Below are 27,950 nucleotides of genomic sequence, written 5' to 3'. Positions count from 1 at the left end.
CTTGAATTTAACTGCATACATGAAAATTACTGTTATTGCCCTGTGTCACACCATATTCCCAAAAGGCAGAGGGACTTTGCTAGCTCACAAGAACCAGAAAGCAAAAACATCTGGTCTTATGACTAAAAATGGATGAATGATAACAGCTGATGAATGGAATATGTGTTTTAACTCAGGTTTAAGAAGTACATCACCCTACCTAGAAGTTAAAAAAGAAAACCAAAAAACACCTTATGCTTTTAAGAAATATGTGAGAGCTAATTTAAGGGAGAATAACTGTTAAATAGTTTGGAAATGAGATTTCTCATAGAATTGTCTGTGTTTTGGAACACTTAATTATCTCAGTGTTAACATGCAGGCTGGGGTGTGGCAAAACTTTTCCCACAGTAATCAATTTCTGGTTTAGAACACAGATCCGGGTGTTAGGAGACTGCGCTTAGCTTTCTGGCTTAGTGGCCCTTGCAGAAACCACAAGCAGAGAATAAGGAGATGTTTCCATGGCTTTGTGGAAGGCAAGCAAAGGATGTGTGTTGGGGGGCTGTAATGGTGGTTAGCAATGACAATGACTGGCACTCCCTTCTTCCCTAGGGGCAAAAACACCCCAAATGAGCAAACAGAAGTTTCTCTGTTACTGTTGTGGTACCTACTAGTGAGTGATATCATCAGGGCCTCTGTACACCACCTCTAGAGTTTGGAAAAAAAACCCCACACCTAAGAAATTAATGCAAACTTGTCATTTTACATTTGCTATATGGCTGTTTGCATCTTCATGGGAAGAAACCATCTCAACAAACCAAAACCACTTAGTCTTTCCTGGAGGTACCTCACCAGAGGTGAAGCCAGCCCCTCCCTCTTGGGTATGTTGGCAGCTGCTCTCTGTCCTATTCAGTTTCCAAGTACTGTGAGCCTGATTGAGGGTGACTCTACCTCACTGAAGCAGGTCTCTCTTTCTGATTCTTGAACATACCAGCCCTGATTTTTCCCTACACCCTGGCAGAGAATATATCCTGCCTTCTACATTACCTGATACAGGCCCAGGGGACCATGCTGGCACTGGAGGGATTCTTTTGGAGAAAGTGCAGGTGACACCAGCAGAGATGCCTTTAAATCTGTCTGGGAACTTGGCCTTCTTTCTAATAAAGAGTACATTGACTTCTTTTGTCTACAGGGCCATGGCTGGTCAGCGATGAGGGAACATTAAAACTCTGGAAGTCCATTTTGGATCTGTCAAAGAATGTGAGCACTTCCTTTTACTTATTCTCCCCTCCCTTCTTTTTGGTGTAGATTAGAGGTAAAAGTCTCCAGAGAGTGGATTCCTCATTAAGATTCCCAGTACCTCCTGGTACGCAGAGGCTGGGATTACCACATGAAGGGCATTGTGCTATTTTTGCCCCTGGTGCAGTCCCTTTGAAGGGACCCTGGAACACTTTATAGTCATGCAGATTTATGAGCACTGTGCAGCCTGCCAGAACCCTTCTGACATAGTCCTGTAAACTAATTATGGGAAACTGCCCCAGGCCTCTGCCATTAAAAATACATTCTTAGCATTTCATGAACAAAGCTTAGTTTCCTCCTTCTGTTCCTATAGGATATGATCTGTTTCCTGACAGATGTTTATCCTAAAACATCAAGTGATTGTTTCTGAGGAAAGTAAGTAAATAAAAGCATAGCCTGTCACCCAGGATGAGTCACAATGTCAATCCTGAACTCCCAGTGTGATCTGAACTTCTCTGGTGCTCAAGGAAAATGCATTTTAAGACTTTTAATTTGTTTAAATTCGTTATAGTTAGAGACTGGGCACTTTAAGTTCTGTAGGTTGTCATCAAGCCTTCCTTTTCAACACTGTCTTAGCATGGCTTTTGACCAAAAGCCATTACCCACCCAGTGGCTATTTGGGCATCTGAACGCATTGAGTTGATCCATCCAGCTGCTGGCGCCTTGCTGGCTCTTAGACCCTACAAGATGGGGTGCCAGGAAAGGCAGACACGCACAGAATAAGCAAGAATGGCTCTTGGCAGGAGCGGGACGCTGGCTCATGAAGGCAGATAAACACAACGTGTTTTGGCTGACTGAATGGCAGGTGTGATCCCAGGCCCCTGGAGAGCGGGGCTGGCTACGCGCGCATGGGCTGTGTGTGCCTGAAGCTGACACGGAGGTTGCGAACATAGATGTTCTCGATGTGCACATCATAAACAATGCCCTGGGAAACGCTTGTTCCCCAGCTAGGCAAGGACCATGGGGACTCGGTGGAACAGGGAGACGAAATTCAATTCATAGTCTTAACAATCTGTCCCTGTGGGGTGAGACTGAGGCATCTTCTGGTTCAGACAGGTGGTGAAGTTATCACCATTTACCTGATTATCTCAGGCCATGTCAGCTGCCAGAACTGTGTATGCTTCAGACTGCCTAACCTGTTAATAACTCTATTATAGCTCCAACCTTAGAGAAAGGCCTGACGTGTCAGGTTATTAATCTGAGCTGTAAACTTAGACTTGTATTTAGCCAGTGAGCAGGGTGCATGTTCGGCTTGTCACTGCTGTTGCACGTGGATGGTATCAACTGGGGTCCTAAATCCTGTTAGAACCTGGACTCCCGTGTGCGTTTTAGATGTAATGTGTATGTGCACAGTGCATACACAGATTCTGATTTTAAAGGATCTTAAAATCCTGGAGCGGTGTTCTTCCCAAGCCTTTCAGTTTGTGTGTGGGTCAAACACCAGATGATCTGCTACAGTACAAGGCTTTGAACCGATCCCTGAAATTCTACAGCCATCTTCCTGCCATAAGGTTTTGAGCTGCCAACTAAAATGCACTGGGAAAAATAATATGCAGAAGGATGTCCATATTTTCCATCTGTAAATGCTTAAGACCAAAGATTCCAGAAGAATATCTTATCTATTTTGTGATAGTATTATTACTTAAGTTCTGATTTGAATTCCCCCTACCCACCCCCCACGCCTTTTTTTTTTTTTTTTTTTTTTTTTCTTTTTTTAATATCTTCCAAGGGATCTAGGTTAGCAATGGAGGGGACATTCAGGAAAGTGCTGGTACATGTCTAGACAAACTGAGGTGGGTTTAGAGAAGAACAGCAGGGTGCTGTTCCCTGTATCTCATCCCATGAAGTGGTGTGCAGTCAGGGAGAGCCCCTGATTAACACAGATGCTCATTATCTGATTTCTATTAGCTGAAGCTCTGGCTCTTGACCTGATAGTTTTCTACTCACTCTTGTCATTGGTGTAAATGATTAAAGAAACAGGGGAGCAGAGAATCAGGCTGTGAGCACATGGGATTACTGGAGAAGCAGCACAGCATAATCCCTAGTTTGAAATGGGTGAGGCAGTAATTGAGGTGTACAGGGTGGGAAGAGATGTGGTCAAGTAAAGAATTGGCAGAATTAGCTGTCTGTTTGTGCATGTGGCTGTTCTGGCTGTTTTTCCTTTTCTCAGCAGCATAGTTTGGACCTGAGCCTATTCCAGACGATCCTGGCTTTCCCCTTCCTTATTTCCCATAGTAAAGGTTGAATAAAATCAAATGATAAACAAACTGTGGGCTCACACTTTCCTTTAGGACTTAGAGGAAAAACACCCTCTCCTTCCTGCTCCCCGCCTCCCAGTTTCTCGCACTCTTCCAGCTCCTTCTGTGAAAGATTCTCAGGCTTTGCTCCTGAGAGCTGATGCTGATAGATGGCAGCAGCAAGGGACCCAGTGAACTCCCACAGCAGAATGGGGCAGAGCTGGATGCACCCCTGTGATTTTTCTGGAAGGATGGGGCAGAGCTGGATGCACCCCTGTGATTTTTCTGGAAGGGGAAAACGAGGGAGGGGAGTAGGCTACTTCTGCAGCTGCGGTCCACCACTGTATGAGACAGTGACAAACACAAAACTTACCTCAGAGCCCAGAAAAAAATATGGGATTTTGATGGGTTTTGGCTTGGCTGATAAACATGCCCCAGGGGCTCCATTCTGCAAAAAGCCTTTCTGATTCACCTTACCCTCCAACCCACCATAAACATAAGCCAAACCAAGCTTCTGCTAGATGAGGCTGAAAAGCTGCACAAGGAGGATCCTCTGTGGACCTAAAAGACGGCATGACAGAGGAATTTTTTTTTGGTTGTTTTTTTGATACTAAGTTGTGCGATACAACAGTACTGCCTCCTGTTCCAGAGCCAGCACAGCAGATACCAGTTTGAAGGGCTTCTCCACCATGCTCCTTTGCACAGGATGGACATGCTTTTTTGCTATACACTTGCTTCACAAGGTGTGTGTGTGTGTGCCTGTGATCTGATATCCTCATGCTGCTGCTTCATCAGCATCAGACAAAAGCATTTCAGTGCCACAGGCTTCTTCACTCCAGCTTTTCCACTGATAGGACACTGACTGCTTTGTAGAGACAGGCGAAGACCTGTCTTACTAGTGACTTCTTTGTGAAAGCATGAGTCGATGAAACAGTCAATGCTGCAGCCTCTTCCATCTACTTCCACTCCAGAAGAAACCGAAGGTAGAAACAGTATATTTGGTCTCACCTAATCAATCTTTAGCAGTATGGAATAACTCCTGCTAATCTACTGGTGATGTTTAATTTGTTGTATTTCTTATAGTACAAGTGCGCTCTCTTCTTTGTAAGCCTACTCCACACCCAAACAGATGTCTCTGTTGGATGTACTGCACTGTCAGTAAGATGTAGACGAACATGAAAGAGTCACTATTGGAGCAACAAGAGTGATAAGAGTCTTAGAAAACATGAACTGGGAGTAAAGGCTGAGAGAATCAGTTTTGTTTAGTCTAGGAGGGAGAACATGGCAGGAGCAGAGGTGGGAAATATGATGGTCTTCAGACATTTCTAAGGGTGTTACAGATAGGACAATGATCAATTCTACAGGTCAAAACAGGGTAAGGCAAGAAGAAATTGGCCTAAGTTCAGCAAAGAAGACGTGTTCAGTCTTTAAGAAAGGAAGGAAAAAGCCCACAACTCTTTCTAGCTGTAAGAATAGTTGAGCAATGGCTGTCTAGGGACTTGAGGAATTAATTGCTCTTAGGAGGTTCATGAGAAGACTGGTTTGGTGAAAACTGGAGAAATGGGATCCCAAAATCTCACTGCATTTCCACAGTCACTTTTGTGTATCACCACCAATACAAATTCTGTGTTTAGTCTTGACTAGTTTCAGCTGCTTGCAAGCAGCTGTCTTTTCATCTTCTCCCATTTCCCCCCCGCTCCTCACTGCATTTAGGTGTTTTCCTGTATCATCCTGTTGAGCCTTTTCATATTGCCACATAAGAACACTGGGTGGTTGCAGACCCAAGTGGTCCTGTTTCTATAACTGTACAACATCAAGTTTGAACATGTGTTTTTGTAGAGGAGCAAGGCTCAGCATTTAGCTCGGTTTTGTATGGCATCTAGCATAGCAAGGTTCTCTTCTGTCCCTGCAACCCCAAAGGATGCTACTGGAGAAATAGTACGTACAATAATAATAATAATAGTTACTCTCAGTCTTCCACAAATAACTCAGTTCTATCTGTGGCTGCAGTTGAGCATAAAAGCAAGACTGGAATATTTGGTGTGTTGAGTTGGATGAAATATTACCTCTAATCTATGGCAGGATGGCTGCAATAAGGAAGGTACAGTGTGTTTCAGTTGAAGGGGCCATGGCTGATTATCTACTGCTGCACAAGGAATACATTTGATGTTTTATAAGTATTCACCAGAGAGCAGCAGATCAGCAGTAGGATCTCATACTTTGGAAGAATGCACTGTGCTACATACTTATTTTGCCTCTTTTAACTACTGTAGCTAGTCTGCTTTGAAAGGAATCTACTGAAGACACATGATGCAACCAGATTTTGTATTAGCTCACCTACATTAGCTGCCCAACGAGGCAGGACCAGCACTCTGTAAGACTGTGTGAGATCAGCCCCTGACCCTGAATGAAACAGATTGGAGGCAAAAGGAGAAGTGAGGGTTATATCATGTGTCCTGCTTAACTACTCAGTGTCTTTGAGCAAGCCACAATCATCCTGTGCTTGACTTTCCACAGGCATTACTGTCCCTAATGAGGAAGAAAAGGCTGAGTCCTTCCTCTGTCTGTATCGGAGCACACACTGCTCCTGCATTAACATCCAGATTCACCTCCCACGCATCATCATGTAACACAGCAGAAAATGCAGCCAAGGTTTCCTGTGGGGAAGCTGGCAGCTCTCAGGAACCTCCTTCAGGACCCCCTCACTCCCTGCCTGCAGCCAGGCAGCCAGCCCATGGCCCCCCTCACAGCCTCCCACTCCTTAGCCTGGGGCTGCAACGCTCCCAGTGTCCCAGGTGCTGACCGTCCTGGGGCTGCAGCTCTTGTGGGAGCACTGTAGCCCAGCAGGCACTGGGACCATCCCTTCAGGGGAGCGATGTCTGGCTGGGGTTGTATGTGCTGAGATCTTGAAATACCTCCCTGTCTAAAAGCCAATATCCTCAAGCTGAGGCAGTTCAGGAGTTAAGGGTTGTTTCTGAAGGTTGAATTGTGACATTTTAAAGGGCACTGAGACTCTCAGCCAGTGCATGCTCTGGTGGTGTGTCCAGCCTGTTACAACCATGTTGTGCCATCCCTGGGAGGCTGTGGACAAACCCAGCAGCTCAACTCTGCTCCTGGCTCTGCTGGCCACCATACAGCCCTCCCTGCTGTAAGGGGCAGCAGGGAAGGACCTCCAGGCATGACCTAGACTTCATCCCCACAATAGGATAAAGTTACTATAAGGATTCATCTCACTCAACTTCTGTCAGAGCTAGTGGCAGAAGATGGAAAGAAGATGAGGGAAATGTCAGGCCCCCTACCTCAATGTATGTAGGCATTGTTTGAAGGTAATAGAGAGTCGGGACCAGTGACCTACTCAGAGATTTCCATGGGGGAGTATGTGGTACCTGGTGATGGCTGCTCCACTTGGCTTGAGCTGCCTCTGCCCGAGTTGTGCCATTTTGTAAGAGGAATGGTCAAGATTTGGTGGAGTGTTTGGTTTTGAGGCTGATGTGTACAAAATGTGGGGAATGTGCCTTCTGGTAATTAAGCCCTTTTTTAAAGCATTTCAGCCTGAATGTATGGACTCTTTGATCTCTCTTTTCGAGAGTCCCCTAGAGGTATAAGCCCTTCTATGGTGCTTCGTCCTCCACTTGCAGTTTCTTCCCACCATTGAGGTACTTACCAGCTGCCATGGAAGTATGTGGTTTTTTTCAGGCTTTTCAGTCAGTGAAGCAGTAAGAAAAAATTGGGATTTAAATTAGCCTGTAGGACGTCGATGACATTTTCCCCTTCTGTGTTTTAGATCATGCTGGCTCGAGCCATCTTGCATCTATCCAAAGTTATTGCAGACAAGGCAAGCTTTGATCTTTCCAAAAGTGCAGAAGTGTATGTCTGCCATAATGTGATGTCTCTCCTATTATTGCTGAGCCTGGAACACAATAACATCTTATAGAGGGCTTTGGAGTTTAGACTGCAGCCCTTTTATTTATTTTGCTGGAGCACTGTCCCATAAGGAAAACTCTGGGCTGGGTTTAAAGAGTCAGACAATACAGCAGCCATCACATTTAGATGTTGCTTTTGAAACAATACCCTAATGCTACATCACTTTGCTCTGCTGGGTTCTGCTTCTAGTTGTCAATGGCAGAAATCACAAGATCAGAATTAGTGAAAGGGCTTTAGTGATGTTTAGTGCAAAGCATGTTGAAAATGAAAGCACCAACTCAACTCTGCTGAAAAAGCAGCTCTCTAGTTCCTAGGTTTCTTCTTGACCAGTGGATAGAGGCACTACCTCGCACTCAGTATGGAGTCAGGCAATGGATTGTGTGTCTCAGACTTTTGCAAGAATAAAGTAGTATTACACTTAGAGTAAATATTAATAGTGTCAAATGTATATAAAAAATTTAGACCATCTGTTACCACTGAATGGGGCTCAAGACTCCCAGCATTTATAGAGAAGAAAAAGAGAAGTGTCTAGTCTTACTGTCTATGAAAATAACCTTAAAACATTTTCAGAGTCTGCAGATAGCCCAAAATAACAGCTTAAAAATGTATGACTTGCTGTATTTATACTTGATGGATTTTCAATGATGAAATGAAAGAGCAGTATTTTTTACAAATACATTTTGTTGATAAAGTTGGTTTTGAAAAACAGTTTTTAGTGAAAAATTTTGGTACTGTTTTGCTGGCTCTATTTGCCAAGGTCCTCCCTCCTACTCCTGCTCCCAGTTTTTAAAAACAAAAAAATGGTGAATACAAACAGGTAAAAGCAGCTGCATACTGCAAAGGGGTTTTGGATGAATAACATTTTCATTTATTAAAAAAAATATGGAAACCAAGACTGAACTTAGCGAACGAAAAAAACATTGAAAAGCAAACACTTGAAATTTATTCTCTAAAGTGAGCTTTCAATTCTCGTTAGCTTGATTAGAGCAATCTATTTAACAGTTTTGTTGAGGGTTTCCCTGTGATAACATGCACCTCTTATGGAGGGTTTAGTATCTTAAACATCTTAAAGGACTCACCTGGCACTTAAGCATCTCTGTTGAACTCTCCAAATCTCACTTGCTCTCTTAAATCAGTGACTTTCACAATGCAGTTACATGCACAGATTTTGAAAACTGGAGTTGTGTGTGCATATATCTGTATATATCTATCCAGGATAGGTACTAAGATACTAGAGCAAAGGGGATTCTGCGTTTATTTATTAATTTCCTGATGAATCCATTGACAACATTAGTACTTTTCAATATTTGTGAACTACTTGAGATCTTTCTGACACATCAGATCACTGCAAAACCTGGGAATCTTGCCATGAAAATTAGGGCTAGTTTGACATGGATTACATGCATCTTTGTTAGTAATTACAGCTATAGCACATTTGGTGAGCTGGCGTTGGATGTGCATACAAGTATGGCAGGTCAAGCAGGGCAATGGGAAGTACTGGGAGCAGATTTTTCAGCCAAGTTTGCTTTTTAAAGGACCGAGTCAGCAATAACAGACCAAACTAAAAGTCTAAGTCTAAACCAGAACAGCAAAGACTTCATGTGATACCCCACCTAAGTGCTTAAATCTTTGTTACTGATTACCACTTGTGGTTTAAGCCCTGTGTTTGTTATGAGTGGATATGAAGTTTCTGAGCCCTTGCTCTGATTATGGACTCAGATGTACTTATGTGCAGCTACTAAGATCCATTTAAAACTTACTTAGTGCACAGGGATATTCTATTGGATAAACTGAGAAATATAAGGTGATGACAGAATTAAAAACATAACACACGTGCTCAGGGACAAAGCAAAGGCTCCGGATCCAACCAGGGGGCTGAGGTGACTAACTTCTGAATGATTAACTGTGTGACCTTTGAAGAGCCCAAACTGCAGGAGCCTCATATCGTCAAGATTTTTGTGAGATACCAAGAGCATAGGTCTATGTGGTCTTTTTATAGAATAAATCAAAGCCTGGAAACCTTTCCTTGGAGGTAGAGATATAAGAGGCTTAATCTATTCATTTTAGCAAAGAGAAGGTGAAGAGGTGGCTTGGTCAGAGCCCACAACACTTTAGTGTGGTAGAAGGTTTCTGGGAACAAAGAACACTGTTATGCAGCAGAGAGAGGCATAACAAGCCCAGTGTCTGGAAGCTGCAACTCGATTTATACAGATGGGAACTGAGGTGCAAAAATCATGGGCTTGAGGCAGGAATCACTGGCAGAAATCCTATGCCTTGTGTTACACTGCGGATCAGACTAGGTCATCACAACCAGCACTCTTGGCTTTGAAATCTGTGTGCCTATGATTAACGTGATTCCCACATTATATGCACACATCAGCATTACATTTAGTCACTGAAGAAGAGAGAGAATGCATCCAATTAGCTCAGGGCTTTCTGCCTAAAAAGAGAAAATGAAGTGAGATTTTTATTTAAGGACAATCCCAATAGGTCTGAAAAACACCATGGGATTATTAGCATTTGGGCAGAGTGGACAGGATTTCAAGGTCCAGCACAAATGTTCAGTGAGCTGCACAGAAGGAAGGCCTGGCCTACCCTACTGGGGCTTAGTTATGGTCCTAGAAAGCATAAGACATGATTAGATAACCAGAACAGAGGTAGGCAGGGCTGTACCGCTTTAGAAACAGCAGGTACTAGAACCCTTTATTTCTGTAGGATCTTGCATAACTAGAAAGGAGAATATCCTCTTCTCTGAGGGTGGTCTTGTTAAAAGGGGTGGTATGGATGACAGTGATGGGAGGGAACTGCATCCTCTCCAGAGCAGGCCGGGTTTAAATGTTTCGGTTTGCTGGAAAGAACTTGGTTCTTGTAAGAACTTGGAAAGAGCAATATTTTCACATGTTCCTGACTCATATTGCAGGAAAAATTTCATCTAAATGCAATTTTCAAAGCTAAAAAAACTATGATTTTCAAATACAAAATGACTTGTCTTTGAAAAGGTAAGAAAACCACTTCCTATACAGTCTTAATTCCTGCTGCCATGGGTGCTAAGGCATCTGTAGTTATTGCCCATGTGTATAGGTGAGCCCTTCCAACACAGCTGCTTTGTTTTGCTTTTCCATTCTTTCCAGCAGAGTGGCAAGTTATCCCAACCCCACACTTCTATTTGTTGAACATTTCCTGCCATCTGCCTCCAAAGTCCTCAGTTTAAACAGAGCGCTAAGGCATGGATAATTGGACTCACTCATTTAGGAGTTCAGGTTGTTGTTGACTTCTCTTTCTCTTCTCTCTTGAATCCAAACTGAGTGACAAAATGGGCTGTTTCTGACCGTCATTTTAAAAGATCACGGTTGTCTTTGTCAAGTTGTGTAACTTGGTCTCGGGTTTTCTCATTCTGTTTTCCAGCCACCTTGAGGAGGAAGTCATGCTTTCCATCTCACCTAGGATGGCAGGTCTGCACTATGCAAATCTGAAATAACTGTTTTAAAGAGCCCTTTTGTTTTCACCTTGTTGCTATTGGCAGCAAAAAAAGTGTTCAAAAGCAAGAGAATTTGTTCCTGACTGATTTGAAAGCTGAATGGCTCCCTGTTTTTTTTTTTTGCTTTTCTAAAAGTCCTTTACGTGGGCCTGGTTTTTGAAGGCCTGTGATCATGCGTGTAGTTTGCTTTCTGTCTAGCCACAGCAGTTTACCAGATTTACAAAAGAGTCTTTCAGCACCCGACCCTATATTCGGGGCAAGTTTTGCAACCCTTAATTGTTTAATTAGCTGATGCTAGCTTAAAAATATTTAACAGTGCTCTTTTAGGTAAATAGGTTATTTCAGGAAGCATCCCCAACAAATATTTTCATTCCAGATTAACTTCCTTTTTCTTTGCTACTCTACCCAGCAGAAGGAAGCAACGGCCATGATCTTTGAGGGTGATCAGCCCACCTTCAAATACTTGCAAGTCGTCCTCATCTTCACAACTAATGACACTACCTGAACCCTCTTATACTGAGGCTGTTTGTACCTGATGTGCTTTCTGCTGGGGAGGGGGGCGTGTGGTGGTAAAAAGGCCTTGTATCTTTTCATTGCTGCTTAGTTTGTTTAGTGGTGAGTGGGTAATCCTTTCATCTGAAGCCTTGTGTGTTCTCTTTTTCTCCATAAAACTGTGGAGTCAAATAAAACCCTAATGTGGGTATGGAGGTATTTTACATACAGTAACAAACAGCATACGGAATGAAGGCTGCTTGTCTTGACTTCCCCTGTCAAAAAGAAAAGGATGATAAGTAAAAGTGAAAGGCAGGGCTTCTAAAACTGATCAAAAGGTATCCTTTTAAATGTCAATTAACTGGGGAAGGTGGCACTGACAGAATTTGAGGTTTTCTGTTGTATGTTGGCACATTTTGGTATGATGAGGAGAAAATTGAGCTACTGAAAAGTTTTTCTTCTGTTAGTGACGTCCAGCTGCTACAGGAAGATGAATTAGTACTTGTTTGCCTTCTTCATCAGGTGGTCAACTGATCTCTCCTAATTTATTTCTGGTAGAATTTTCAGTATTTTTTTAACACCAGAACGCTGTCAACTAAAAAGATAAGTATAAAATGCCTCTACCCTTACCTTTTTATGACAGCAGTAAACAAGAGTGAACACAAAGTGCCCCAATATCACTTTCACAGAGACACTTTTTAGACTGTAGCCTGCTTTTAAAGTCAGCATTGCACTTGGCTCAAACGATGAGATTCTGACATTAAATGCTACTCAGGCAGAGCCAGTGTTAATATTTTCAATGCCTTAGAAAAAAAGGAAAGAATGTAAAATAATTCTACTTCTGTTATGATGAAGTTCCTTCATAACATCTGAGCAAAATCAAAGCTGTTTGAGGACTTAGGCAAAGTATAATTTTTCTGCAGTTTATTTGGGGCACGGGGTGGGAGGGGGATGATTTTGAAAATTCTTACTGGGAGTCAACTTCCTTTCCTCATCCCTGTTTGAAAGTTTCCAAAATAGGAGGATAAAGAAATCAGGTTGACACCCATGGTCAACAGCAGACAATGCCAATGAATACATGTACTGTCGGTTAGTGAAATTCATTATCCCTGTGCGCCAAAACAGAGACAATGGAGACAAAAGCCACAGCCTTTCAACTCCAAATATATCACTGGGCTAAATTTGCCTGACATGACTAACAAAATGATTGATCTAAAGAAATTACTGTGCAAGAAAAACCCCATCCTTGTCTAGCACCAATCTCTTGTCCCCTCCAGCATCTGGCACTGGCTAGCTAGTCAGTCTACAGGGCACTTAACTGTGTGCTGTTATTTAGCTACAGAAAAGACATAATTTCTGCAGCAGCTGAGCACTTATGGACATTAATGCACTACTTCTGGTAACCCCACTGTAAATACTGATGCGTTAGTCCTATCCGTTTTACAGATGAAGAAAAGGGGCAATTGCTAGTGTGGCACTTTCACTTCAGTGTTAATTTGATCTGCCTTGGGTCCTACCCATGTCTGCATAGTAGGCTGACATTTTAATTCTAGCAGGCTCGTCTGCCACGTGCCTGCTCTGTAGCCTGAGCTGATCTAATTCCTCCATTCTGTGTTGCTAAAGCAGTACCTGTGCAGCTCACGCATTAGCTTACGGTGTGGTCACCCCCTATTCTAGCTTCTAACCATGGCAAGCTAGTGGCCCTCAAACATTAGGGGAACTGTACTTCATCTGACGAAGGCTCCTTTTGTGAAAATCTGGAAATGAAGACTGCTGACTGGGAAGTGAGCACCAGACTGACTGAGAACTAGACTATCCAATGAACTTTGTTTTATCAGCCTGTTGGGATAAAACAGGATAAGCCAGTGTCATTCCGTCACCACAGCTTATCGTCTAGAGTCCCTCTGTAGCTTACAGTGACTAATCTTACGAATGACAACTCCTTTCCAAATACTCCATGAAAAAATATTGGCCCTGGTTGGTGATAAATAACATCAGTGAGCGAAAGCAGTGTTAGGCAGTTCAATGCTTTGCATTCTATAGAAGTTAAAAAATATTTCTTGCAGTTCTGTTTTTACTCTTTGGATGATTTTGGATGACAGTGTCTTCCTGGAGGGTGGATGAGAATATCAAGTCTGGGAAGATACAGTGGTAATTCTCGCTGTCACTGTCAGGAGAGAAAGAAAGTGAAAAAAGATTGTGAACTAGTACCCATGGGATATATAGAGATTGCAAACTTCTCGTCAAAGTATGCCAGCTGAACAATTCTGTATCATGACCCAAGGTTTTGTCTGTACCAGCTTAGCTGTAATTCAGCCAGGTCAATCACTGAAGCAAGGTGGACTTAAAGATAAGGTATTTATCCTGTTCCGTTTCCCAGTGTTGGGAAAAACCTGGTGCTGCCACAACTGAGGAAACAGTATAATAAACAGGTATGTTAAACAGAGATGGAAACCAAAAGAGAGCTATGTAGTTGTGGTGAATAAATGAGGCATTAAGATCATTATGCCTTACTCTGGGAAACTTTCCCTGTAACGTTGCTTGTGAGTGGTAAAACCCACTTTGTTGTCACAAAAATGAGTCATAACCTGTAATTTTATTTTCATAACCATAATGTTGATTTTTCTGTTGGAAGAAACATACTCGTAGTTTTCACTATTCTTCTCCCCAGTTAAACAGGACCTTTGTAAGTAAAGAAGTTGTACTAAAAAATGCCTTATCTATGTTCCTAACTCCTGCAACAGGAATCTAACTAGGTCCAAAGATTCACCAAACCTGGCTCTGCAGAGAAACAAAAGCAGTAAAGATGTGAGGAAATAATTTCATTTTAGTAGTTTTTAAGCTACTAAAACTTTCATATTCACTGTAGTCTACTCAATTTCTCTGTTACAGTGAGAAAGGGAGATCTCATTTCCCTCCCCTTGGACATCACAGTCTAATCTGTTCTTTTTCTTTAACTGCTCTCTTAGTTCAACAGCCAATTGCATATTGACCAAATTCTTGTTTTAAAATCTTTCTTAGACTCTGGACATTTTTGCTGCCAATCTCAAGAATCCATCTACATGTCTTTGCTACAGACTTGTATCAGCTTAGACAAGTGGCACTTGGCTCGACTGCAGTGCCCTTGCCCATGGTGAAGAGTGCCTTGCTACACAAACAGGCCTGCTGTTGTAAGTGGTACTGCTCAGCAGAGGAGGTATGAGCTAGCTGCAATAAAAGCTGTTGACTTGATATAAAAATCTTTTGTGTAATAAGAATCTTCCCCATCTGGATGATGAAAATCTGTTCCTTCCTTCCTTCCTTTGCTGAGCATGTTGAGACCTACAGATGAAAACCTCTCTATCCATGTGTCTATTCATGGTTTTGGCTAGGATAGAGATAACTTTCTTCTTAGTAGCTAGAATAGTGTTATGTTTTGGATTTAGTATGGGATTTGGTATGAGAAGAATGTTGATAATATACCAATGTATTTAGTTGTTGCTAAGAAATCAAGGACTCTTCAACTCCCTGTGCTTTGCTAGTGTGCAGGTGCACAAGAAGCTGGGAGGGAGCATAGCCAGAGCAACTGATCCAAACTGGCCAATGGAATATTCCATATCACGCAACGTCTTGCTCAGTGTATAGATGAGAGCTGGCTGGGAAGGTTGCTCTCTTCTGGGATTGCGGTTTTGGAATTTCTCTCCTCCGGGATCACTAGCCAGGGATGGGCTGGGCATTGGTCAGCGGGTGCCGAGCAGTTGCACTGTACATCACTTGTTTGTGTAGTATTATTATTATTATCATTTTATTTTATTTCAATTGTTAAATTGTTTTTAGCTCAACCCACAAGTCTCTTTACCTTTCTGATTCTCTCCCCCATTCCCAGGGGGGCAGGGGAGAGTGAGTGAGCGGCTGTGTGGTATTTAGTTGCCTGCCAGGTTAAAACCACGACAACATGCTAAATGCATCTGAGTATTTATAGGCATTTCTGTGGCATCCTGAGTCAACAGTGTTGTGAAAGAACCTGTCAGGAGGTAAAGAAATAATCTCTTGAGAAGCTGGAGATATTTTTTTAATAGCCAGAGGGAATGACAAAACCAAAATTTTGCCAGAAAACAATTTTTAAAAACATTTGGTCCAATGATTTGCTAGTTCCTAGACGTATTTGTTGAAATCTGTCTTCTGTGTATTAGAAATAACTGCAGTCTACTTAGGTGAATATTTATAGAAAAGCCAAGCCCTGCTCCTAGAGCTTGTCTCTGCTTTTCTTTTTAAACCTTGGTATTTATATCACCTAACCAGAGAATAGTTTTGGTTGCAAAACTGTGGCTGACCAAAGTCCTGAGGGCCTCCCACAAGAAAGATGCTTCTCCACTGGTTAAAAACCATCAAAAAACAACTCTTCCACTGGGTGTGCTGGGAAGCATCTTACTGAATAAAGCAACTTTTCTAAAGAGGGGACAGCTTTGTGGCATAATTCTGCTGACTACACTGAACTTCTGCCTTGGAAGGATTCTGAGCCTTGCCTCTTCCCTTTGCTGTTATAAAATGTTCTGCTTTTAGACGGATACTTGACAAGCTCTACCACTTCAGTAGCCAAAATTAGTATCATTTAAGGTAAAAGGCCATTGCTAGTTTCATATGTGTTTTATAAACAGAAATTATCTAAAATTGGAATGTTACCATTTTACCCATCCACTACACTGAGATATAGTTATAAAGGACGCTGGTGTGAGCCATCCCATGTCTGAACTAACAGAACAAAACCAAAACTGGTGAGGTTTTGTGACACTAAACTAAACCTACCTCTCATAGCAGAGATAAGAATAAACTGAAACCTTTTATCTGAGTCCCAAACTGTGGTGGTTTGGATGAATAGGGACCAGAGGCCAGGCTACCCACAGAAGGTGGAATGCAGCCATCGAGGTCAGAGCCTGGCCCCAATAGTAGAGGTGATTTCTTGTAGTTTCTGAGAAGAGAACTGGAGTATCTCTCATGACCAGAAGGCTGGCTTTGTGCTCAGAGGAACTCCAAGTGTTGACATCATGATACCAAGCTGCAACCGTTACATCTGCAGAATAAGCTCTCTCCTTTGCCAGTCACAGCAGGGCACTGTAGCTAGCTGGTTTTGGAAGCAATAGCCTCATCCATAATTAGTGGCTGAGTGGCTACACATACAAAATATTCTTGTAATATTCTATCCTTGCATTAATTCTCTTGCTGCAGAGACAAGGATAAGTGACCTTCAGGTTTCATTTGGATTTATTCATCTCATGACCACCTGTGGCCTCAGAATGATGCTTGGCACATCTCACCTGGCCACGTGATGACATCACTGTTTACTCAAGTTGTCCTCTCCATGTTCCAGACGAGTTTGCTTGTTCTCTGTTAATCTTCCATTAAAAATGATGTTTCTCTTCAGGGTTTAGACCACCATGACCACCATGCTTCAGCTGTCTCTCTGCTAATCCTTCAGCTACCTGGAACATTCTTTTCTTCTTTCCCCCTCTGCCAGTAAATATACAGTTATTTTAAAGCTGATATGTGAAAATGCCTCTGTGAAGAAGGTATATATAAGAAAAAAAATGTTGGTTGGGTCACTCAAGCTGTCATTTAGTTTAGGGTCTCCTAGCCAACTGATCCATCTACCATACTTGAGGATGTGAACAAATAGATGACTAAAAGCAGAAATGCAGAAATGAAACTGTCACGAGATATTCTTAGAAAAAAGTGGTGAGAGAGGACAATCCCTATTTTCATATTTGGTCAAATAGCTTGCCAGTAGATGTTCATAAGATTAATAGGCTCTGATCAGATCTTGTTAGTAGCTTATTTTTAAGGCTGGGACAAACAACGTGGTATCTATACCATAGGATTTAATGAAATAAAATGCTCAGTCTGGCTCCATAAAAATGATGAAACTCGCATTTATGGTGTCTATGCAAGACAGAGTTTTTGACTGTCCTTTATCCAAGGCACCTTGAAATGCTTTATGTCAGCTGCCTCTCTCCAGCAGTAATGCTCTGTCATTTTCTAATTATATCTGTGCAACTGTTGACACTGGAATTAAAACTCAGCAGAAGAGATCTAGAAGGTTGCAGGGGGCTGTGACTTAATTATCTATTTTTCTCATCTTGTGGCTCATGCTGATTTGCATTCTGCTTAAATGAAACAATATGGTTCTTACTACTGAGAGCACAGGACTGCAAATAGCATAGTAGTCCATGGCTCTGCTCTTTTGTGCAGTACCAGCTGGTTTTTATTGAGGAAACTGTACTATGTAGTTGAATAATTTTGGTCTCCACAGGCCTTATTGTTCTGTTTTGGATGAGATGAATAAGACAGTACTAAATCCTTTGAACGTTTAGGAAATGACAGTAACTGGTAGAGTACGTACTCCACAGCTGATGAAGAACCAGATGATCTTTCCCTTTTTTTTTTTTTGTTACTGAAAACACAGATTGACCTATGACAGGTTTACTGAGGGGGGAAAAAAAAAAGGAACTTTCTTCTGTTTTCTTCCTTCTAGTTTCAAAACAATTAGAACAAAATACTGCTCTTCCAGAGATTTGCCAGCTGCTCAGAACTGTATTGCCACTGTATTGCTCCCTAAATTGCTCACCTTCTTGACATTCTCTCTGTGTGCATCAGTTTCCTCCTCTGTAAAATCTCTTGATCTCTTAAAAAGACTTTCCCTTCTCTTTGTAAGTTGCTTTGAGATCTGAGGGCGAAACAATGAAGGTCACACTGTAAGTACGCAACAGACTGGTCATTGGGCTATGGTCATGCTTCAGTTATGACACTAATGGTGATAGGTGTCAAATAAGGCATATATTTTCTTTCTCTTTCATACACGTTTCTCTGTGCTCTTCACTTGGGCCCCTCAATTTTTGCTCTGTTAGGTGATGAATTTGACATTGAAAAACGTTCCTGTGCACATACTAGTGGAGAGTTTGGCCAGTGCACTGAGTGAAATTTCTTGCTGTGTTGCTATCTGTCCTTAGGTAAAGCATGCAGGTTGCAAATGGTGTCAAGTGTATTTCATGACATCTTTTGACAGCAGCCATGAGTTGAATGGACTTTGGGCTGCACCTCCCTACATGGAGAGTCTGTGAGTCAGGTCAGCGGGAAAGAATCAGCCTGGGAGGTGGCAAAGGTATGAAATGTCTCCTTCTTCTCTGCCAAGTCAGTTTTTTGGGAGCACAGGACAGCTGTCTTGAATATCTCAAAGCAACAGATTGTATGAGATCAGACTGCAGCTCTAGGCTTCGTCACCCAGTTTTCTAGCGCGATTGTGTCAAAGCAGAAGATTTGGCTTGCTTGAAGGGAATGTCCTTGTGGAATGGGGGCACTTCTTTGAAATGAATGTGGCTGGATGGGGAAGAGTGGAGAGGACTGAGTGCACAATTTATCCTGTTGCACATTTCACATGATGAAAGTTCCCTTGCTAAAGCAAACAAGCCAAAAGAAAAAAAAAAAGGAACAGAGAGAACCGAGATGTTTTTTGTAGTAGAGCTGTGCTTCACGTGCTGTTCTGCATTATGAAATGGATCCAACTGTATCCAGCAGACTTCAATTAACTTTTTATTAAGATGAAAAAATTAGCTCTACAATATAGAAGACTATTAAAAAATGAAGTATCTTGGCCATTTTTAATCCCAAATGGACAAAAGATCCAGACTACAATACATTCCAGTGGCTTGAAATATTTCAATTGGAAGAAAAAAGTGAAGCTAGTTCTAAGTGATGCAAGAAAATATCGCCACATCCTTAGGTTTTGTTGCCTTTATTTAAACAGAAATAAATTGAAATAGTTTTGTTTGAAATCATGAAGAAATTACGGTGCAAAGAGGAGAACTTCACTGTGAATTTCAGCCTTGGGAGAAATATTTAGAGCTCAATTGCTAACCTCTATAAAAAGTCTTTAGCTGAATGAGACAAGTCTGTGAAGGAGAATGCTGATTTTGGGCTTAATATCAGCAGTACATCTGTCCATGTCAGAGATTACAGAAATACATCACGGAGTGTGGACTTGGAGGCCCTCATCATCTTGTTCCCAGTGCTTAAAAAATGGCTAAGCTACATGTGTGCTGTGGTTAATCTTCAACCTACCCTCACTCACTTTAATTTCCTCAAACAAATTCTCTCTGGTGTAACGTTTTCTTAATATGAAGTACAAGTGGGTTGTTGGGGGTTTTTTTCAGCTGAGTTAGTAGGCTATCTTTCCTAACCCAGTTTTTCAGTTTCACCTTGTAAACTTTTGAACCCGATGGAAATCTCAGAGATAATTATTTTCATACAAGTTTCGTGCAGCTGAGAAGAGAAAAAAGGTCCAAAGTAATGCCTTTATGAAGGAGAGACAGAAAGCAAGCAGTCTCTATTTGTTTCATCAGCAATGCTACCTCTTATGCAGGGGTGCACACACAAGACCTTTCACAGAGTGGAAATTAGCTTTACTGAAGTGGGGGGAAGCAGGCGAAAAGAGTCTTACAAAGTCATTATAGCAAGTAATTTTTTTTTTTACAATTTTTGGGCAAAGTGAATCAAACCATTTTGGAAAAAGACTAACACCTTCCTCTGCCCCCAAGAAAAGATGGAGTATAGCATTTACCTAGTCCTTGTCTCGAAGGTTATGTGTTGCTGTCTCAGAGCTGACAGATTAAATTTTGTTCAAACTCAGCTTTTTTTCTAGACGTGTGGAAAGAACAAGGAATAAATCAGATGAAAAACATTTGAAGGGATCTTTAAAGGTGTAAATTGGACCCAACTTCTTTCAGCTCTCAAGGAGACATGGCAAATTATTTGACATCCAGGATCCAGAGAACAAAAATATATAAAGCGCAAGCATGTCTTCTCTCAAATTCAATTATTCCTGAAGCCGAAGTACATTACACGATAGCAAGTCTGTCTTTTTGAAGTCTACTACACTTGTTTATTGTTTATTAAGAAATAACAGATTCTGAGAGCCATCTTAACTTTTTCTTCATGAAGCCTAGAGGAAGACTGGGAAAAATTTCTCAAGAAGTTAAGCATTTGGCTCAATATTCATAATTTGACACCATATCACAATTTTTACAGATTGTTTTCCAGAATGAATCATAAATTTATGAAGTGCAGAACTGAATCCAGAAGCATTTCTATTATATGGAACAACCATATTGCCAAGGGGCATATTTTAAATCCCTCTCCATTAGCAACCTCATTGCTTCTAAAACACAGAATTCAGTCCTTCTTCCCCACCAAAAAAGTAAACAAATGTTTTGGGTTGGTTTTAGAGCACCCATTACATAAATAAATCTCTCCTACATATTCTCTTTTGATCCTCCATGATCTAGTGTAGATCTAAGCATCTAATATTTTTACAGCAAGGTGGTACATCAGATTGTAGGGGAGATTTTAGGCCATAAACATAGAAAAAAGGTCTGTAATTAAAGGCCTATAGCCGAGGTATTATAAAACCCTCATCTCTTTTTCAGTCTAAAAGGTTAGTACTTTAAATTCTCATGCTCATCCTTGTTGGGGAGTAAATTGATGTTTAGTACAGGACAGGGGAGTGCAGTAATGTCTAGTGGCTGCACGCTTTGGAAGACCAATTGCACTGGGGGGCTTGTGCCCAAAGCAAGACATGGCCTCTGGTGTGAAGAGCACGCAGTCTGAGACCAGGATCCCCAGGGCCTCTGGCACGGCTGGCTGACAAAAACAGCCGTGCACAATTTGCCTGCAGATCATAACTTCTTCAGTACCATTGCCCGTGTGTCAACAAAGGCTGGGGGCCGTTGGTATAAGTAGCCAAACTGAACTGGGAAAAAGGGAAACTGGAAACTCCTGGCTCCCAGCCCAGGCTTCAAACCACACAGCCATCCTATGTATTTCTCGGTGTATCTGAACTGGGGTTCTGTTTGGGGTCATCTTTAAGATCTGTGTATTCACCCAAAGACCAGTTCTATATGTAGTATGCTTGCTTATGTTGACCTGCTGTGCCAGAAGCTTTCTCTCCAGGAGATATGCGTTGTTGACTCATTTCGTCATTGTTCTTTCCCATCTCTTGCTGGTAAAGGGCTTAGTTGTTTCCAGCTGCTACTCTACTGAATTTGCAATTCATTGCATATCAAATAACTTTTAAACCAAATCTCATAGTTTGATCTTTCCGGTTGCACACAGTCTCCAGCTTTGTGCTCCTGTTTCACAGAATCACAGAATCAACTAGGTTAGAAGAGACCTCTGGGATCATTGAGTCCAACCTTTGATCTAACAAACACCACCATGTCAACTAGACCATGGCACTAAGTGCCATGTCCAGTCTTTTCTCAAACACTTCCAGGGATGGTGACTCCACCACCTCCCTGGGCAGCCCGTTCCAATGCCTAAAAACTGGGTGCAGTACTACTTAAATTTCTGGCACTACTGTATGACTGTTTCTCTCTACCTCTCTACATTTGCCTCATTGAGCAGAAAAAATGGAGTAAAGCTGCAGTCCAACAGTGGGTAGTTACAGTATTTTGGCAGGGAAGGGAAAATCAGGCTCACCAGTGGCAAAGGACTAGAGGCTTCTTTGCCTTCCCTGATTAACCTATGCCTGTACAGTGCATGTACATACACATGTGTATCTGGGATCTCAGCTGCACTCAAGGGTGTATCCAGGTGCTTGGGTTGGAAGGAGCAGAAACAGAGTGGTCTCAGAAGTCTCATGGGACATTTCACACAGAGGAGTAAAAAACCTGGCAAGTTTCTCTGGCGAGGAGTATCAGCTTAGGCAAGTGCAAAAGTTGCTCTGGTGAACAGCCTGTTGCAAAGGTCTGCAGAGCAAAGCAGCATCACGGTGCACGTTTGGGCAAGTCATATGTCCTGGGACAGATGGGAAAGCTGATAAATGGCTAAAGTTGTGAGGCTCAGACTCTGCTAAAAACAAGCTGTTCCCATGCAGGAAGGTCCCTGATGAAGATGTCAAATCCTGATCTGTTATTCTGAACCAGAAAAATCAATGTTTGCTCATCCTGGCTCAGCTTCAGCAAATCATCAAAATAATGGTTCCTCTGTGGTCTGAGATGAATCAGAATGGTTTTCTGTTCAGATTCAGTTCAGCACCCTCTCCAAAATGGACTTAGTTTCTGAAGGAGCTGCCTATTCTCAAAGTGTACCGGTGTGCCTGGATGGTAAGAGGAAGAGTGTTGATTACTCAGTTGATTTTGTCTTCAGTTTTGCCTGTGTTTGGTTGCACCTGCCGTTGTGTAAATCATTGTGTTACTGCTCCCTAGTCACTCAGCAGCTTCACTGGGATGAGCAGGCGGGCCACAGCTTGATTCCTAGTAGGTAAAGACCCCTCTTTACAAAATCACCACTGTGCTTGTGCCTTTGCAGCAGTAAAGAGGCCAGTGAGTGACTAGGCCATGGAAATGGGCTTCTTGCCCTTAAAAAGCAGCCTGGAGATTAAGGTTGCAACACATCAGCATGTGCTGTGTTGGCAGTAGCCACTGCTATAGCTAATCTTTGAATATGTGGGAGATATCAGGCTCCAGGATCGTCAATCAAACATTCATTTATTTTAATGAAAGGAAAGAATGAAGGCTCCAGTTTCCCTGGGAAAGGATGAAGAAGAGCTTGACCTAAAGCCAGACTTATTATTATATAATGCCAGAATGTTTAAAGGGAGACTGTCCCTTTCTCCATCTCTATAGACATATGTGGTGCCAGCTCCTGGGCCCTAGTCACTCCAGTCAAGAGTGAAGATTGGAGCAAAAGAGCTGTCTCCTGCACTCTTCTCTGTGCAACAGATGTAATGTTTATACTGAGGTCAGGCTGGAATTAATGTTTTCCACCTGAGGGACAACATCACTGTATTATGCAGAACCAGCCGGCACTGGGTGAAGTTCCTTCACCAGATTATCCCTTTCCCACCCTGTCTGCCTCCTCATCCTATGACCACCCCCAGCCTATCCTCCTCAGTGTCCTTCAGGATGCCTGCAGTGCTGGGATCCAGCTGACAGCTTACCCAGAGTTGCTCTGGTAAAGGTTTCGGTGGGCTATTCTGCTCTCCCTCACTCCCACCCTAAGCCATACACTTTCTTACTTTGTGTATACACAGACACAGGCACATAGTGGGCCCCGCACTTCAAGAAAGATGTTGAGGTGTTGGAGCGAGTGCAGAGGAGGGCGACCAAACTGGTGAAGGGTTTGGAGGGTCTGACCTACGAGGAACGGCTGAGGGAGCTGGGGGTGTTTAGCCTGGAGAAGAGGAGGCTCAGAGGTGACCTTATTGCAGTCTACAACTACCTGAAGGGAGGTTGTAGTGAAGTGGGAGTCGGCCTCTTCTCCCAGGCAGCTAGTGATAGGACAAGAGGACACAGCCTCAAGCTTTGCCAGGGGAGGTTCAGGTTGGACATTAGGAAGAATTTCTTCTCAGAAAGGGTCATTAGCCATTGAAAGGGGCTGCCTAGGGAGGTGGTGGAGTCACCATCTCTGGATGTGTTTAAGAGAAGACTGGACATGGCACTTAGTGCCATGGTCTAGTTGACAGAGTGGTGTCAGGGCAACGGTTGGACTCGATGATCCCAGAGGTCTCTTCCAACCTGGTTGATTCTGTGATTCTGTGAAGTACTTGTACAACAATCTGCTTTATCAGCCTGGACCATTTCACACAGCAGAGATTTACACTCACGGCTGCCATGGTTACAGCCTGACTTCACTGGCGAGGAATTAGACTACTGTATGGTCTCCTAAGCTGTGTAGGCATTTGAAAGGCAGCTGCTTTGCGGTGAGCAAATTTGTTTTGTGCAGAAGGAGGCAAAATGATCAAGTCATCAGTTTTATCTTATTTTGGGCCAAATCTCCCCAACGTAAAGCTCTGAAAATCATTGCACATATGTAACAAATGAGACAATTTGGACGACAATATTCAGGGCTGTTGCTATAGATAGGGTTACACAGGCTGTCTGGTAATGATGCAATGTACTATATAACAGTTCCTTTCAGCTGTGTTTGGGCGGTAGAACACTGTTTTATTTTATATTAAGGATTCCCAGTTGAACTATAGCTGAATTGGTTCCACTGCTGTCAGTGAAGTGTTCCAAAAGAGACTTTGTTTTCCCTCGTAAAATGCATCTTGCAGTGACTCTTCCTTTTCATTTTGCTGGTAAAGTTTGTAAAACATTTGCTGAGAAGTGTGACAAGATGCAAGTTTCGCTGGATGAGTTTCATCTTCCATTCAGTCATAGCTGTACCACAGGAGAAAGCAACAGGAAGAAAACAATAAAACAGTAACTAGTGTAACTGAGAACAGAATTCAACTTATCTGATTTCAGCAATTATCATAATGTCTTATATTTTAGCTTATTTTAATTCTTGCAAAATAACCTGTGAAATTATAGGCAGTCCACTTGACAAGTGCATTTCTCTCATCACTTGTTATACTTCATTTGGTCTTCTGTAAGCTATTTTTTATTTCCAACAATATAAGAATTGCCACATGGCATTAGTTAAACCTATTCTGGTATTTTGTATCCATATATAAGCACTGTCAATTGCTCAGGAAAGCTGCTACGCTCTCAGTAGTAAAAGCTAAATAACCAGCTTTTGATTGAAATTATGTCCTTCCATCTTTCCCTCCATTGGTGACAAATTGGTTATGCCCAGCACAATATACTTCATAGCATTTTCTGTCAATCACACCCTCTGCCCCTGTGAGGTTTTTTTCCCCTGTGAAATCTCCAATTCTTTCCTGTAAGCCACCGAAATCCTGGCCTCAGTGACTGCCTCAGCGACTGCCTGGGGTCTTCTTTTCTTCTCTCTGAGATGTGAACTGGACTTTACTTCTTCAGAATACTACTTACCTTTTCAGTTTTATGTTAATCTGGGCCAAATTTCCCCCCACTTTAACATTCCTCAAAATCATTGCACATATGTGACAGCAAACGGGTTAGGTCCATGGTACGCAAAGCCAATGCTACAGATTTACACAGCCTCTGTGGCAGTGGTCCAATATTCAGTAATGGTACAATGGTTTTGGATCATATCCTTATGTTTCTTAAGCATCTTCTTTCTAACCTCAATAGCCTCAGTCTTGCTCTGTACGGAAACCTTCTGCCCCTAGTCACATTTGTCAATTAACTCTGGAACGTCATCTGTGGCTCTTTTGGAGATGAATAGAGTATTACAGGCAAGTGTGTGTCCTTGATTCATATGACACTTCTATAATGTTCAAAGCGTTATTTCTCATTCTGACATAATAAGTACTCTTTTTTTAAGTCTTAGGAAATAAGCAGGTAATGCAACCCTTACTATCTTCTAGTCATCCATCACAGAAATTGTCATGCATAAGGGAAGCCCATTTTTTCATTTGCAGTTCATCCATTCTGTTCTTTGGTCCCATCAGGACGTTTAGTGTGTCTGTTACCCAGCCTCAGCAGCGGCTTGCTTCTTTTTGTTTGTTCATTCAGAGATAGTTTCTGACAGTATATTATCTTTATTGTCTGAAGAGATTAACTCTGGAGTAGACTTCTCAGCACTGTTCACTTTGCCAAAGGCCAAGGTGATGAAGGTTTTCTCCAGCAAAATCCCTTAACTATGCTGCATTCAGTACATATGGGGTCCATCCAGCTGATTTCAGAAATACCACGAAAAAATAGGTTACTGGAGCATTTTGTCAAGGGGGAGAAGCGATGAGAGGGATTAGGACTAGCATATGGAGCTGTAAGTCAGTAGTTCAAATCTGTGATAAAACAAAACTTGGTTAGTCCTTAGTCTCTTTGGGTTGTTTTGTGCTCCCTTCCGTCCTAGCAAGCAGTTGTATAATATCAAGCACTAATAGCTCCAACTGCAGCATATTCTGCAGCAAGGCAGACTGTGCGACCTACGGACAACTGAACGCTAAAGCTAGTTTTAGAAGTAACACTGTGTTAGGTTTACACTGCTCCTGTACAGCTTTCATAATGGGGAAGAAGCACACGGAAAGTTGTCAAACTAGTGCTAAACTAAACTTTAAAGGAATGCATTTACTGATCACTCAGTTATTCAGGTGTGAATTCTTGTCCTCATGTAAACACTGGAAAAACTCCCCCTGAATTCTTCTGGATTTAGCCACAGACCCCTGGAAGATTCATGTGCATAAACATGGGCTCTGTTACAAGAAGGCCTCTGACCAAGGTGATAAGGGCCCCAGCCTCACAAAGAGGCTGTGAGTTTTTTCAGCTGAAGTTTTGACTTTTGGTATTTATCTAATATTTTTAAATTGCTTGGGAGGGCAAAGTCAGGTAGAAGTAGATGGGATTGCATCTTATCTGAATTATAATCTGGACCTGATTGCTGTTGTACAGCTCTGATCAACACCGCCGATTTACCATGGCTAGCAAGGAGACACTGCAGTGGGGTCTGTAACGTTGCCCTGACCTCAGCCACAGCCTCTCCCTGGGTATGAGCTCACGTATGTCTGCGTGGGGCCTGCTCTGACTGTTTGCAGGCTGGAACGGCAGTCTGGACCGCTCTCAAGCTGGAAGGGAGAGCCAAGGTGCATTATGTCATACCTTAGTAATTGAACTAAGAGGCTGTTCTTGCAGCTCTCACAGAATTTCTCTTTTCTCCCTCTTGTCCTGGGAAGAAAGCTAATTTCTATTATAACAGGTGCTAATCATATATTATGGCTTTCCTGGAGTGCCCAAGTGGCCTGTTGGCCTAAGAGAGTGAGGGAATAAAATATCATTAAACAGGTAAAAATTAATCACAGCACTATAGTCAGAAGGGTGATGTTTGATTCAAATTTTTCCCAAATCCCCTGCACACAAATACTCCATGAATAGCTGTCTCACTGTTAAATACAGTATTTTTCGGCAATGCCTGGGTTTGTGTAGATCTTTGTAGGCAGAGTGTCTTAGGATTCTGCACAACCAGAGAGTTGCTATACAGGTAAATAGATGTTATGCAGAGATAAAGCTATGATCATTACTTTTCTTCCATTCTATGTGGCCTAAAATGTCATGATAATCTCTTCTTCAAATCATTAACTCTCTCAGCTAGTGCTTACCTGCAAGAAAAACTTCCTGACTCAAAGTCTTCAAGCAAAGGAGAGCCTATTATACATCCAGTCACTACTCAAAACTTTGACATCCCTCATGTTCATTTTTTGCCTATTATGTTTAACCTAAATTTATCTCAACATTGATTTCTGGTAATGAGATCTCATGAAGCTGCTGGGCTAGGATTACGCACATGCTGTTTTGGGCAGAAGCACATTGTTACGTGTAGGACATAAACCTTGGATCTCTCTGAGACAGAATCACAGACTGGTTTGGGTTGGAAGGGACCTTAAAGATCATCTAGTTCCAACCCCCCTGCCACAGACAGGGACACCTTCCACTAGACCAGGTTGCTCAAAGCCCCCTCCAACCTGGCCTTGAACACTTCCAGGGAGGAGGAATCCACAACTTCTCTGGGCAACCTGTTCCAGGGTCTCAGATATCTGCCTACAAATTCTTCATGACGCAGTGCTTAGCTGCTGAAAATGTTGCAAGGAATTCTGAAGATAAGGGATGGGCCCCACAGTTCTTGGGAGCATAGTGTCAGTGACTAGGTCGGGA

Source organism: Nyctibius grandis, chromosome 23, assembly GCF_013368605.1.
Source record: "Nyctibius grandis isolate bNycGra1 chromosome 23, bNycGra1.pri, whole genome shotgun sequence".
Lineage (NCBI taxonomy): Eukaryota > Metazoa > Chordata > Aves > Nyctibiiformes > Nyctibiidae > Nyctibius > Nyctibius grandis.
The sequence above is the reverse complement of the archived record's forward strand: the minus strand, read 5'-3'. Positions refer to the sequence as shown.